Here is a 15,911-nt window from a genome sequence, read left to right on the forward strand (position 1 = left end):
GGGTGGTGAGTAGTGATGGATCACTCACCAGTTCGACCTTACCACATGGTGCTCCCACTTCTCTGGCTCAGTCCCCTGCCGCCTTCGAGGGCAACTCCAGGAGGAACATCGGACTGTCCTTGGGGCCCTGCCCTGTGCCTTTCTCCAACACCCACACCCCATACCACCGGCCCCCACACCACTGCACCCCCCTCCCCAGCCCAGCTTATCCCTCACAACCTTCGGAGGCAGTTCAGACTGTCGGTGAACAGGTGTTTATTGTGTTTTATACAAGTCTTGTGCCCTAGCCCCTAACACTAACTTATGTGCTTCACCCGTGCCAACTTAACTGGTGTCGACCTTTCTAATCGTACGTGTCCTAATGCTCTTTCTAGGTGCTTCCCCAGGTGGTGCACCAAATGTGGAGGCGGCCTGCTGCGTATCCTGCCCTGTGACGACCTTTTGCGGCCGTCCTCTGGAGCGACCAGGCCGAGATGGCAGCACTATGAATAATGAATAATGTTCACCCCCGGATGTGTACTGCTCCAATAACACTCAAGAAGCTAAACACCATCCAAGACAAACCAACACACGTGAGTGTGCCATCCAGAAATGCACTGAGTCACCATTCAACTGCATCTTCCAAATTTGTGACCTCTGCTACCAATAGGACAAGATGTGGAGATGCCGCCGTTGGACTGGGGTGAGCACAGTAACAAGTCTTACAACACCAGGTTAAAGCCCAACAGGTTTGTTTCCTCACCTGAGGAAGGAGCAGTGCTCTGAAAGCTAGTGATTCGAAACAAACCTGTTGGACTTTAACCTGGTGTTGTAAGACTTCTTACAAAAGGACAAGGGCAGCAGATGCATGGGAACATATGTCTTGACTTGGAAGTACTGCTTCATCATTGCTGGGTCAAAATCTGTAAACCCCCTCACTATCTAACAACACTGTGGGAGTAACTATACCACATAAAGGGCAGCATGTTAAGGAGGTGACTCACCTCCATCTTCTCGAGGGCAATTAAGAATGGGCAATAAATTCTGGCCCTGCCAGCAAAGTCCACATCGCATGAACAAATACAAATATACAAAGTGGTACAGGGGCTGAACATTCATAATTAGAAAGCAAACTTGTGATAGGGTGCTTGAAATAAATGTAAATCAATTATTTAAGACTTTTAATGGATTTTCAATAGAGAGCTTCCTTTATTTCTATTTACCTTTGCATTATTTCTAAGCAGCTAAGAGATTATCCAAGTAAGGTCTTGGCTTGCCATCATTATTGTGACAGCTTGCTCATATAACCGAGTGCAATAGCTGTGAATTTAAGAGGATCGACAAGTTCGCTTGAAGAACCTGAACTATATATTAGGGAGTTTTTATGTATTATGCTCTGATATAGATACATATGGAAAAGTAAACTGAAGCAGTACGAGGTCAAACACACTTTGCAAAAGGTTAAGAAATATAGCCAGATTGTGAGTGGAATTTAAGGGATGAATAGTATGAATGGAGTTAGTTTAACAAATAAACATAAGTTGAATTTACTGGAAGGAGGGAAGACAGGAAGGTAATAACATATATCACAACAGCTTCTCTTTAGTGAGTATAATGATAAGAAACAGGTTACATTACACAGACATATTGGAAGGGATTATCTCATAAGACATTCTTTACAAGGGGATTCATATACTTAAGTATTTAATAGGGCATAGACAGGATGTGTTGAGATATTAGTATTATTTTAGGGATATGATTTACCCTATAATGACAAGACACACCAGAGCTCCTTCGAAATTTCAACCTAGTTTTGTTGGAGCTAGCATGAGGAGTCAAGGTAACAGACTTGCAGAGTTCTTTATATGTCCTTTGCATGAGTTACTATTGGTACCTGTCTCATGGAAACTGCAGATAAGGGATAGTATTATAGCATTGCTTTTATAAACAACAGAGTATTAACCAGACAAATACTTACCATCTTGCAATTATTCACAAGTTAATTATCTTTATCTATTAAATGATTTCCCTATAAATTAAGTTTATACTAGCTCCAATAAGCACAAATTACAACAGGATAATTTTTTATGCCATTCAGAACAAACCATCTTTTCTGGAAGCTGTGGGACAAATAGATAATACTGTAGCAAATCCAACTTTTGTAGAATTGCAGAAAGATTTACAGAGGCATGCAATAGCATATTAATCAAGGAAATAAGTGAGTACACTGAGGGAGCAAAATTGGTTTTCTACTGCTATGCAAATGACTGATGTTGAATCAGCAATGCATTTTTAACCCATTCGATATTCCTTCCATTGACTTTAATAAGCTAGACATAGTGGGGGTGAAAGTTGTCTTCACCGGTACTTCAAAACAATTGCAGCAAATCATAGCCCATTTGACATTGTGTCTGGTTTTCTTTTCCCTTGAGATCAATGGGCGAGTTATCTGAGAAGGAATGATCTGATTTTACCAGTTTACACTACCCCTGCTCTCACATAATCCCCGCCATAGTTGAAAGCTATTCCCAATCTATTTTTTAATGTTTATTTTGTGAAAAGTTTCACCCCGTGTATTTTGTATGTCTATTTTGTTAAATTGTGTTGGTAATTATGCGTACTGACTCAAGTGAGTTCTGATTGAAAGCAGTTCAGAAACAAACTAGTTACTTGATTATACATTCTATGGCATCCGCTGGCAAGACCAGCTCACAAATGTCAAAATCTTTGACTGAGCCAAGACAACAGGTCTTCTGAGAGCCCAACTGCCCTACGTAGAGCATGTAATTAGAATGGATGACCATCATATTCCGAGACAGCTGCTGTCGGGCGAGCTAGCATTTGGCAAAATAAACCAATCTCTGCAGCACAAGAACTACAAAGACAGACATAAGGGAAATCTGAAATGGTGCTGCATTGAGCCTAATGATGGAACATTCAGCACGAGAAGGAACTCACTGGAGAGCCCTGATCCATAGACCTTCTATCACTTTTGAAAAGGATCAACATCAAAGTCTTTTTGCAGCCCATGAACAACGTCATAGAGCAACATTTGTCCCTGTCACAACATATAAGCAACTCTATGTTCATCATTGATGAGTGTGGCTGGTTTAGCACACTGGGCTAAATCGCTGGCTTTTAAAGCAGACCAAGGCAGGTCAGCAGCACAGTTCAATTCCCGTACGAGCCTCCCCGAACAGGTGCCGGAATGTGGTGACTAGGGGCTTTTCACAGTAACTTCATTGAAGCCTACTTGTGACAATAAGCGATTTTCATTTCATTTCATATTCATTTTCATCCATCGTCTTCTTCAACCTGAAAGGACAACTATCGGAATTTTATGACAGTTGCTGGTTCCTCTAATACATGAACAATGATGAAACTAAACTTATGGGATTTAATTGGCTGGGTTTAGAGAATTGCTACTTTAGGAGCTTGTCATTCCTTTGTATAGATTCATGATTGTTAATTTTTCCTCCTTGTTTATGTCTAAAGTTAATCAGCACAGTTAATTTATGAGATTGTTGTTACATCAGCCCAACTGGCTAATGCAATACTTTACGGCGTAATTTCTCAGGCACCCTGAGCTTTCTATAGATAGTTGTAATATGTGAAACTGACCAAGAAATGTCAAAACGTGAGCAACATACTGAATGAAAACTGAAACAATAGCTTATCTGAATTACTAACATCTGTTTTTGACACAGCTCATTATTGATGCAAAGACAAAATACTGCAACTCCGGAATTCCAAAATAAGAACAGAAAATTTTGGAATAACATAACATCTCTGGAGACGAAAACAGTGTTAACAAGCTAAATTCTTGCCGGGATATATGGACAAGTACGGAGTAGGGCAGGCACAAGTCAAGTAATGTAGTGCTGCTGACTGGTGTGCTGCTTATATGCACCATCTCTCCTCCAGGCTATTTTTCTGGAGACACAACGGCTATCCTCATCTTAGCCAATCAAGATAAGGAACAGGCCAATGAATAATAATTACCAGAGGCTGACTGGAATTTTCCCAAGTGTCAGGAGCAGGTCACTGTCTGGGGGTGCCCTCCAGAGAGGTAAGGTGGGGAGGGTGCAGCATTCCAGGCTGGCTTAAGGTTCTTCTCACTTTTGTCATATGATTGCATTGCAGGCCACCCTGTTGAGAGGTTTCCCCTCCACAGCTTTGGCCTTTTATGATAATAATAATCTTTATTGTCACAAGTAGGCTTACATTAACACTGCAATGAAGTTACCGTGAAAGTCCCCTAGTCGTTCGATCCCGGCTCTGGGTCACTGTCCGTGTGGAGTTTGCACATTCTCCCTGTGTTTGCATGGATCTCGCCCCCACAACCCAAAGATGTGCAGGGTAGGTGGATTGGCCACACTAAATTGCCCCTTAATTGGAAAAAATGAATTGGGCACGCTAAATTTAAAAAAGAAAATCCCCTAGTCGCTACATTCTGGTGCCTGTTTGGGTACAGAGGGAGAATTCAGAATGTCTAAATTACCTATCAGCATGTCTTTCGGGACTTGTGGGAAGGAACCGGAGCAAACCCACACAGACACGGGGAGAACGTGCACGTTCCGCACAGACAGTGACCCAAGCCGGGAATCGAACTTGGGACCGTGGCGCTGTGAAGTTGCAGTGCTAACCACTGTGCAAATTGCTGAGATGGAAAATTCCTCTCTCTCCCTTTTCTGCAAAGACAGGTTGCAGCCCCTTCCCTGCTAGAAGGCTTGGTATTGGTTGTCCAGCTTCGACAGACTGCCTGCCATCCTGAGTTGGGTGGCGAGCGCACTTTCTGGTCACGAACTGGGCAATTCAGGGAAAATCACTGCTGGGTGACTGTACCTGACTCAGTGTGGGATTGGAACCTCATATGATTTGATGTCAGGGCCTCAAACCAAATCCTAAAATCCTGCCGAAGGTTTCACGTGTATTAAAGGTCACAGTCCTGAAATTATAACTCTTCTTCTCTCTCCATTTTCAGTTTTAATGTCAACATCCTAGATCATGAGCACCTGAATAATCCAATAAGACAGTTCCAGTCTGTTTTGTGGTCTCTAGTATCTGAATGCAAGATCTTTAAATCAATTGGATCTGAGAGGGTGGTTGAAGGTAGTCAGTCGCCTTTACAACTGATCAATGTTCAATATAATGTGGAATGGGAAACTAATATTCAGTATTAAGGGATGCAAGCAGGGCAAACCAAAGTTGCACAAATATGGGTGGTCCAGCCAGATATAGAGAGCACACAAAATGTTTTATGTATAAAATGTTAAAAACCAAATAAAAACATTTTTTTTAAATGAGTTTTCCCTTGTCCTTCCAAATCCAACAGGCTACTGAGTTGCATTTGAAATTAAATTAAATGAAAATCGCTTATTGTCACAAGGAGGCTTCAAATGAAGTTACTGTGAAAAGCCCCTAGTCGCCACATTCCGGCGCCTGTTCGGGGAGGCTGGTACAGGAATTGAACCGTGTTGCTGGCCTGCCTTGCTCTGCTTTCAAAGCCAGCGATTTAGCCCTGTGCTAAATCAGCCCCATTTCAGCTCCACCCTCCAGATGACCCCCCTTCCCCCAAAACCCTCCCCCATCCTTCAGCAGTTCTCACCCGATATGTTGCCTTCCACACTGCACCCCTCTCCTCATCAGTGAGTGGCACCAGGCCAGTGGTATGCGGAGCCTCTATCCTCACATCCTCACCACCTGTCCCGATCAACAGGGGAACCGGTAGCTGCCACAACCCATGTCAGCAATCGGCTCTGTGGCCCCTGCCCTGTTCTCCAGTGGGGTCTACTGTGGGTGTTCTAATTGGGTGGACCGTGTGATATCCTTCCAGCAGGGTGTCACCTGGTTGTGTCGTGGATGTGCAGTGGAGAAGGTTAATATGTGCCACCAATTGCCTCCATGCTTGGAGGCTTGTGCGTGGGCAGGCTCTACAGTTGGGGGTGAGGCAGGCAAGTGTGTCTGCTGGGAGCTTAGCTGCAGTGTGATGTTGTTCCTGGGTGTGACGCACAAATTATGACAACCTGTCCAGAGCAGGATGGATGGGACTAGGGGTGCAATGGGCAGACAGGGCTTGGAAACAGCTAGCGGTCCTGAGCGGTGGGCTAGCTAATAGTGTCATTGGTGCGGCCTCTGCCCTGAGAGTTGAGTGTGCCAGAGAAGGTGCCAAAGGCCATGGTGCATGTGTCCTTTGTTTGGGGTGGACTGTGCTATTCCCTGCTTCCCCTGAAGTGGGGCTGCACTTCTGATGAATGCACTGAGGAGTAGCAGCACCTGGTGTGCCACTGATTGACTTGGCCATGCCAGTCCTGTTGGTGGGTCAGCTGGGGTCTGGGGTGTTCAGAGGAGTGGCCTCGGTGGGCTCCCAAATGACCAGAGGCTCTCTGAACATTTACAGGACTCAGTGAGCAGTCAGCATAGCGAGCAGCCAGGGGTCTGTAACTTGTACAAATGGGTGCATTTAAAACAAATGTTGCTGCGATAGCAACCTGATCCAGGCCATCCTGATCCTGAGGGGTGTAGTGATATGCATCACTGTATATACACAAGGGGTTAATATAAATACACTACAACTAAGTAACCACTGGAGGGAGCACCAGAGATGTATATATACATAGACAAACAGGAAGTCAAAGGCACTCTTCACAGGAACGGCAGCTGGTGAGCAGGACACAGACAGGCAGCTCAGATGTAACATAGTATAAGCGCTGGAGAGAGAACGAACTCATAGAAATAAAGCATCTACTTCAACTGTAGGACTACGATCTTTATTCAGACACAAGGAATAATACAAGGGGGACACCCCGAATCCACAGAGCAGTCACCAAGTCGCTCCCCGTTACTCCCCCTGGCCCTGGCAGCCACCCCCCAGCAAGTGCTCCAATTTTTAACACTTTTTGCAACTTTGCTTATCTTCTCTCTCCCCCTCAGCAGCCATGGCCCCCAGCCCCCAGCTGTAAATACTTGTAGTAATTTGTGCCCCAAACCCCCACTGGAGAGGATCAGAGAATCGCGGAAGGGCAGCGCATACTGGATGCAACCTGTTAAGTACATGTAAATGCCAGTTTTGCATGCTCCCACTGGCGTAGGATGCAAACCTTGTTTTCGCCACCTGGGAGGGGCCAGAGCATGGTGCCCAATCAACGCCGGTCGTTGACCTCAATTTTGGCTACACGCCTGATTCTTGCCTGACCACAATTCGCGTTTCCGGCTTTGTGAGGCACAAAATACAGCCCTGTATTTCCCTTAACCTTCAGGGTTCTTTGGAGTTTTTGGTCCCATCCTTTACCTTCACAGGACCATGATGGCTTTGTACTCGCTCTGTTTCCATTTTGAATGACTCCCACTGCTCTGACGTAGATTTTCCTGCAAGTCCACTTTGACCAGGTCCTGTCTTATCCTATTAGAATTGGCCTTCCCCCAATTCAAAACTTTTATTTCCGGTCCATCTTTGTTCTTTTCCAAAACTACCCTAAATCTTACTGAGTTATGGTCACTGTCACCAAAATGCTCCCCACTGACACGTCCACCACCTGCCGAGGTTCATTCCTGAAAACTAGGTTAAGTACTGCCTCCTCTCTTGTTGGACTTTCTATGTGCTGGTTCAAAAGCCTCTCCTGGATGCACTTTAAGAATTCCACCCCACTAAGCCTTTCACACACTGCCTGTCCCATTATTATTGGAGAAGTCAAAACCCCTAATCTATTGTTTTTACATTTCTCTGAGATTGTAGAGGGGGCTGTTATTTTGCACCACATTGTGGGCCGTGTCACTCGAGCTGCCTCACAGGCTTGGTCGTGTTGGTTTAATTTAAAGATAATATTCGCTCATAAGAAGAAAAGAGAAAAATAGTCCTAAAACACAGCATAGTGATGTCTTCAACTTAGGTACGCACATGTAAAATTTAATTCAAAATAACTGCACATGAAAGACAGTTCAGAACAAAATTTGCATGAATCTGGTGCCTTTCATATCCTCATGCTATCTCAACATGTTTTGCAGCTACAGTCACTTTTCAGATGTAGTCATTATTGTTTGGTGTCCAATTTTCACACCTCAAGATCCCACTTCAGTTTAACACTTCATCCAAAACATGGCACAAAGCAGAAATCCTTCAACACTGCACGGAATTGTCTAGATAATATCCTCACAACCCTTTGTGATGCAGTATGTAAATTCATATTATTTTCCATGCCTATAAAAACTCTCATACTAAATTCCATGTATAAAATTTGCATATTTTTTTCAGTGCTCCTGAGCACTGACATCCTCCGCCCACATACACACACGCAACCCAATACATTCAACCAACTGAAGTTAAAGAGGGCAATTTTCCAGCCACGTTGAACGCAACGCAAATCCCGTTATGTCGGGAAAATACAGGGGAGCCCTGAAATGGGGTTTGTGTCGCACAAGTTCACGATTTTTCTAGGTCCTCCCAGCAGATTTAATCAGGTTCACACCCAGCAAGGTTACCGTTCATTTAAATGGATGCAAATATGCAAAGTCAGCTTGGCTTCAAATCTCCCAGGTACGTCCAATGTTCCAAATCGCCGGCGGAGACCAAATGTGATGACCACGCAGCGGGGAGAGGGGGAATGATGCCTGCGAAGATGGGGGGTGGGTGGGTCACCCTCGTACTTCATGGTGTGCGGGTGTGACCCAAACATTTAGAGGTTGGGGGAGGTGCCCTTCTGTGATCATGGGTTGGGGGTGTTCCCCTTGTCTGTGGGGGGGGGGGGGGGGGGTCATGTTATCCATTGTGGGGAGGAAGGGGTCCTGTCACTTAACTATGAAACCCTTTAAAAACGGAGCCCCAATCTCTGAGGAGTCGGACGTTCCAGTGTGGCGAGGTCCTTTCCCTTTCAGTGCCGGTGCCAAATATACCCCATTCCAAAAAATAAATCACATAAGTGCGGCAAAATCGTAATCAGATTCGAGCCAGAACAGCTGATGCGATTCACACTGCGTTTTGAACCAGAAGTGTCATTTAGGATGAGATTCTCTGGCCTCGTTATGCTCTCGCTCAAACAAGTCCGGTGAATGGGGCGGTGGTGGCATAGTGGTATTGTCGCTGGATTAATAATCCAGAAACCCAGGATAATGATCTGGGGGCCCAGGTTCGAATCCCACCATGGAAAGTTATGGAATTTAATCTCAATAAAATATCTGGAATTAAAAGTCTAATGATGACCATGAAACTATTGTCGCAAAAAGCCATCTGATTCATTAATGTCCTTTTGGGAAGGAAATCTGCCATCCTTACCTGGTCTGGCCTACATGTGACTCCAGACCCACAGCAATGCTGTTGACTCTTAACTGCCCCTCAAAGGGCAATTAGGGATGGGCAATAAATGCTGGCACAGCCTGCGACACCCACGTCCCATGAACAAATAGAACATAGAAAAATACAGCACAGAACAGGCCCTTCGGCCCACGATGTTGTGCCCGAACCTTTGTCCTAGATTAATCATAGATTATCATAGAATTTACAGCGCAGAAGGAGGCCATTCGGCCCATCGATTCCACACCGGCTCTTGGAAAGAGCACCCCACCCAAGGTCAACACCTCCACCCCATCCCCATAACCCAGTAACCCCACCCAACACTAAGGGCAATTTTGGGCACCAAGGGAAATTTATCATGGCCAATCCACCTAACCTGCACATCTTTGGACTGTGGGAGGAAACCGGAGCACCCAGAGGAAACCCACGCACACACAGGGAGGATGTGCAGACTCCGCACAGACAGTGATCCAAGCCGGAATCGAACCTGGGACCCTGGAGCTGTGAAGCAATTGTGCTATCCACAATGCTACCGCGCTGCTCTTAAGAACAAATTAATCTACACTATATCATTTTACCGTGATCCATGTACCTATCCAATAGCTGCTTGAAGGTCCCTAATGTTTCCGACTCAACTACTTCCACAGGCAGTGTATTCCATGCCCTCACTATTCTCTGGGTAAAGAACCTACCTCTGACATCCCCCCTATATCTTCCACCATTCACCTTAAATTTATGTCCCCTTGTAATGGTTTGTTCCACCCGGGGAAAAAGTCTCTGACTGTCTACTCTATTTATTCCCCTGATCATTTTATAAACCTCTAAAACAAAGAATACCTATAAAACAAAGAATAGTGGGAGAGGCAGAAAATGGGAACTGTGCCAGGTGCCAAACAGTTTGCGATGCAACTGGCCTGATGTCTTAGGGATCTGGCCGTATCATGGCAAGAAACCAATGATCATCACTTAAGCCCCATTTCCATACAAGTAACGGGAGCCACCCCTTATCCTACGGCCTTCCGTCATTCATCGGTCTCCCCATCACGTGGTCACGCTGGGGCCGATTAGTACTCCTTTTTAAAAAGGTGAACCTGGTGGAAGTGCTTCTGTGGGGAGCCGAGGAGGTGAGTAGCTATCGAGGGGGCGCCGGGCATGCCATCTGAGTACTGGGCAGTGGGCTAGGGACCCTCGGCTGGGGATGGGTGACCCTCGGCTGTGTGTGGGGAGCTCTCCGCAGGGGTAGACCGCCTTGGGAAGGCAGGGGGGGAGCAACCGCTCACGGCACCATCGTGCCAACTCTTGGATCGTGTTTCCCCATTTTGGGGGCATCCCTTGTCCCTGCCCGCCTGCCCCACCGACCATCCATAACCATTGGCAATCATGTTTAAGTGAGCACTTCACACAACCCAAGTGGATTCCTGTGGATGGCGGGCCATGTAACACGTGGGAGTCATTGTCTAGCATCCCAGTCACACCCTGATGCCTGGACACTGAGCCTGAACACTGCGGGAGGCAACACAACACACGTAGCCGCAAACACCCGAACACCCAAGGATGGGACACAGCTGCAGCGACATGTCCATGGTCGGAGGATGGGTGAGTGCCACGGGGAGGGGACCATCACCCAGTCCAGGTGACGTTACGAGCGAGTGTCTGGGTACAAGGTCTGGGGTTCAGTGAGGGGGGTCCAGGTTTACTGGGTGGGGAGGGGGGGGGGGGGGGAATGGAGGGTCCCTGGGTAGGAGCCACCGCTGTTTGTCAGTCTATCACTCTCTCCCAATTCCTTACACATATTGAACGCAATGGCAGGGATATTGGATGCAGAATTTGCCCTAGTGGTGCTGCTGCTAGGTCGGGCGGCCAGACGCCGGAGAAGGGAGCATCAGCAGCATCAGCAGATGCTTGAGGTGGCGGTACCTGTGCCAGATCCCCCCCCCCCCCCCCCCCCCCGCCAACACCCTGAGGTCCCCAACGTCCATCAGGCCAGGGAGGACCCAAAGGGGCACCCGCAACAGCCAGGTTGTACAGGCATCGCCTGTCATTCGAACAGATGACAGATAGTACGTGCCGCAGGAGGCTCTGCCTCAACAAGGAGATGGTGCGGCACCTGTGCCATGTGCTCGCAGTCTTGGTACCACTGGAGGTGGAGGACATCTGCTCCTGGTGGCCATCAAGGTCACCGCAGCCCTCAACCTTTTCGCGTTGGGGTCATTCCAGCAGGTACCCTGTGTGGTTTCTCGCAGGCCACAGCACACAGCTGCTTCCAACAGGTCACGGGTGCCCTGTATGCCCGGGTGGAAAACTGCATCATCTTTGACATGGACCAAGCCCAATAAGGTCCCCGGGCAGCAGGTTTCTCCGCCGTCGCCGGGATGCCCCAGGTCCAGGGGGTCATAGATGCCACGCATGTGGCCCTGCGCTCACCGGGCCATCTGGGAGTGCCCTATGTTAACAGAAAGGGCTCCACTCCCTGAACATTCAGCTCGTGTGCGGCCACCATATGAAAATAATGCACATGTGCGCATACTTTCCGGTGAGTGTACCTGACAGCTACATCCTGGGGCAGTCAGTCATCCGCGGCCTCTTCGAAGAGCAACCCAGGATGGGCGGCTGGCTCTTGGGTGAGAAGGGGTATCTGCTGAGGTCCTGGCCAATGAGGCCAGCACGGAGGTCGGTGACCGAAGCGGGGACCCGGTACAACTAGACTTATGTGGCCACCCGGGCTGTCATTAGTGGTGCATCAGACTCCTCAAGATGTGGTTCCAATGCCTCGACCACTCCGGTTGTGCACTCCAGTACGCTGCCCGGAAGGTTGCACGCTTTGTTGTGGCCTGCTGTGTGCTCCAGAACCTCGCATAGCAGTGGGGCAATGTGCTGGAGGTTGGTGATGAGGAACATGTGGCCACCTCTGAGGAGGAGGAGGACGATGAGATGGCTCAGGACCAGCAAGCACTGGAGGACAAGGCCGGGGAGGAATCTGAGGGCCAGCCAGAGGCTGCAGGACAGGTGGTAGCGGTGAGGTACCGGCAAGCCCGGCGGGCCAGGGAGGCCCTCATACTCACCCGATTCACTTAGAATGTGGCCTGGTCTGTCACCCCCCATTGCCATTTCCCACCTTCCCAGGGTCTGTATCACAGCACCCCAGGGTTCTGGGACAGTGTCGGCACCATCAGCGGGTCACTGTTGAGCGCAGCGGGATGATAAGAACCCGCAGAGAGCTGAGCGTCGATGCTCCTTAACATATGCCATAGTCTGCCCCTGCCTGTCTGCTGAGAGCTCGCTCACACCCATCACCTGCATGTGGTGTGCCCAGGGAGGGGAAGATGCCTGGAGAGATGGGCCAAGGGTTTGGAGATTGGCGCTCAATGGGGAGGAAAGTGACATTAGTCATCATACTGATTGTGTACAATGGTGTTTAATGTGTAATACAATTCCCCACTTTCATGATGGCGCACCCCCCCCCCTCACCCCCTACCTACCACCCCCCCCGCCCCTCCCCCCCCCCACCCCCCACTCCCTCCCCCCTACCCCGGCACCTTCTGTGATCCTCAATGTGACTTGCCTTCCTAGCTCTGTCACTACGCCTAGGTGTGTCCCAAGGATGCACATCAGAGGTGGAGGTAGCCAACTGCTTACCACATCCCTTGGCCTTCGAAGCCCATGGCAGGCGTCCTCTGGGGGCTGGAGGTCCCCGGGCACTTGTCGATAGCACACACACAGCCGTCCGCCTTGTCCCATGTGCTCGTTGCGAGATGCAGACTCATCAGAGGCATGGAACACGGGGGAGCTGATGGCCACCATCTCCACTCCACGGGTCGAGTCTGGGATGCCACCCAGTGCCCCCTCCTCCCGCTCAGTGCCCATAGAGCCCTGGAGTTCACCTTGGGATGGGGGAGCAGGTGGTTTGAGACCCAGCTGCCACTGCATCACCTGGCTCAGCCAACCCTGGTGGTTCCCCCATGGTCTGCACCATCACGTTGACACCCTCTACGATGCTCCTCAGTGAGAGGGACATGCTCACCAGCGCCTCGGCCAGTCCCATGTGAAAGCAGGGCATGTCCCGCAGAACCTCATCAAGATCAGCCGGGTACTGGGTCATATACCCCGGCGAGGCAGGCATTCTTTCGAGACCCTCAGCCATGGCCGTAACCGACTGTGCAACGCCTTTGACACCTTCATTAATGGTGCCAACATCGTGCACCAGGCTCTCCACCCTGCAATCACCACCCTGGCAGTGTTGGCCTCAATGTCACGCATTGCCGGCAACATCTCCTGTGCCCGTAGCCTCTGGGACTCCTCTAAGCGGCTATGGATCTGCTGGAGTGTCACTGACATCTCCCTCTGAATGTCCCAGCCCCTCCCTAACGTCTCCATCAGTTCCGCAGACTCAATTTCCTACTATTTAATAAATCATTAATGGACAGAAAGTGTTTACTTATTAAAGCAGTTTTAATATGTACGTTGAGGGGACAGATTCTAAAATTGAAATGTTTTGACAACAGGGGCGAAATTCTCCCCCAACGGCGGGATGCCCGCCGACTGGCGCCAAAGCCGGCGCCAATCAGACGGGCATCGCGCCGGCCCAAAGGTGCGGAAGGATTTCCGCCCCGCCAGCTGGCGGAAATGGCGTTTGTTGCCCTGCCAGCTGGCGCGGAAATGCGGCGCATGCGCGGGAGCGTCAGCGGCCGCTGTCAGTTTCCCAGCACATGCGCGGGAGCGTCAGCGGCCGCTGTCAGTTTCCCGCGCATGCGCAGTGGGGAGAGTCTCTTCCGCCTCCGCCATGGTGGAGGCCGTAGCGGAGGCGGAAGGGAAAGAGTGCCCCCACGGCACAGGCCCGCCCGTGGATCGGTGGGCCCCGATCGCGGGCCAGGCCACCGTGGGGGCACCCCCCGGGGTCAGAACGCCCCGCGCCCCCCCCCCAGGACCCCGGAGCCCGCCCACGCCGCCTGGTCCCGCTGGTAAATACCAGGTTTGATTTACGTCGGCGGGACAGGCAATTCCTGGGCGGGACTTCGGCCCATCCGGGCCGGAGAATCCAGCGGGGGGTCCCGCCAACCGGCACGGCCGGATTCCCGCCCCCGCCCAATCTCTGTGAGCGGAGACTTCGGCGGGGGCGGGATTCACGGCGGCCAACGGCCATTCTCCGACCCGGCGGGGGGTCGGAGAATGACGCCCCAGATTTGAATTGAAACCAAGGGCTGCATTTTTGCAGTCTTCCCAGCTCTGTTGACTATTAAAAATGGTGAACAGAATGCAAATGTGGAAGTGCCACCTGTTTGCAACAGATCCGATTTTGTCTGGCGAGGGGAAGAGGGTGGGGTTAAATTCACATGGGCAGGAAACCTGAACTCAGCAAGATCCATTGAACCTAGTGCTGAGTTTCAATGCACCCATTTCAGCTGTTCCAAGGGCCAAAACCTGTAGTATTTGAGCCTTGAGTGGATGGAATAGATATAAATTGTCTTAAAGAGCAGATACAGTCTGTTTAAATGTCATGATCTGAAGATTTTCTAAATCCCCACTCTTTTAGAATGTAGAAAAAACAGTATAAGGCTGTCAATGAGAGTTAAAAAAAACATTGTCTGTTAGACTCCTTTAATTGACAGGCCATCTGGTGTAGGTTAGAAAAGAAACATTACCATATGTTTGTGCAGTTTCAATAGTTATTTGTTGACATTTCCCAAGGAGTATTATTTTGTATTGAGAATGCTTGCCTGAGTTTCAAAAGCTACAATTATCTCAGCGGAAATTGAGAGTTCATAGTTGACAGTTTAAAGAGGCTATTATAGGATTAGCTGCCGTTGATGTGGAGTTTGAATGTACGTTTTTTTAATAGGATTAACGACTTGGTGAGAGTTTAAAAACATTGACTGGGTTTCATGAATGGCAATCCTTTCACAGTTTTTCAAATGTGTACGAATTACAGATCTATTAAGTTCATGTTTTCATCTGCACATGACTCCTTTTCATGGTGGATATTGGATGAGTGGCTATGTTGGTGACATGGGAGTTCGAGGAGCATGGCACTGGGTAGAGGCCATGAAGAAGCATCAAGCGCCCAGGGATGGAATGGGGAGCATAGGGGAGGGTGGAGGGATCACTTGGAATAGAGGGACCAAGGGGAATATGAGGGAGCATGGAGGGTGGGTGGGAGCCATGAGGTGACATGGAAGCTCCATGGAAGGAATAGGGGTTATTGGGGTAGGTGGAGACATCAATTGACATGGGGCAGCCATAGCGGTGTATCTGAGGGGACAAGGGTGTGGGTGGGGGTGTGAGTTGACATGGAGGGCCTTGTGATGTATATTGGGGTGGAGGAAGTGTGAGGAGTGAGGGCTAGAGGGTCTAACATCTTCTAAAACATCTGGGTGTAAGGCTTGTGGGAACATTGACAGGTCTTCTAACTAACCTGCCTCAGCACTTGCCCACTCCATGGCCACCTAATATCTGTTTCTGGGGTCAATAGGCTCAACTATATACTTCTCACGCCTTCTGGAATGAAGATTGGGTCCAACGGCGCCCTGCAAAACAAATTCCCCAACTCATAGCAAAAAGCTGGCCCCAAGTGTTGACTGGTAAATCGCCTCATATTTTTTTAAAGTGAAATGTATTCATTGGCCTTCTCCACAATATGCAAACTCTCTGG

The 15,911-nt window shown here is 49.0% G+C and overlaps 1 protein-coding gene across 3 annotated transcripts in view; it reads right to left on the reverse strand.

Moving 5' to 3' along the window:
• LOC140425321 (adenylate cyclase type 2-like) overlaps positions 1-15,911 on the reverse strand; it is a 1,061,108-nt gene that overhangs the window by 555,806 nt on the left and 489,391 nt on the right. The gene's annotated exons all lie outside the window — the stretch shown is intronic.

The sequence above is a fragment of the Scyliorhinus torazame genome, chromosome 6 (assembly GCF_047496885.1).
Source record: "Scyliorhinus torazame isolate Kashiwa2021f chromosome 6, sScyTor2.1, whole genome shotgun sequence".
Taxonomy (NCBI): Eukaryota; Metazoa; Chordata; class Chondrichthyes; order Carcharhiniformes; family Scyliorhinidae; genus Scyliorhinus; species Scyliorhinus torazame.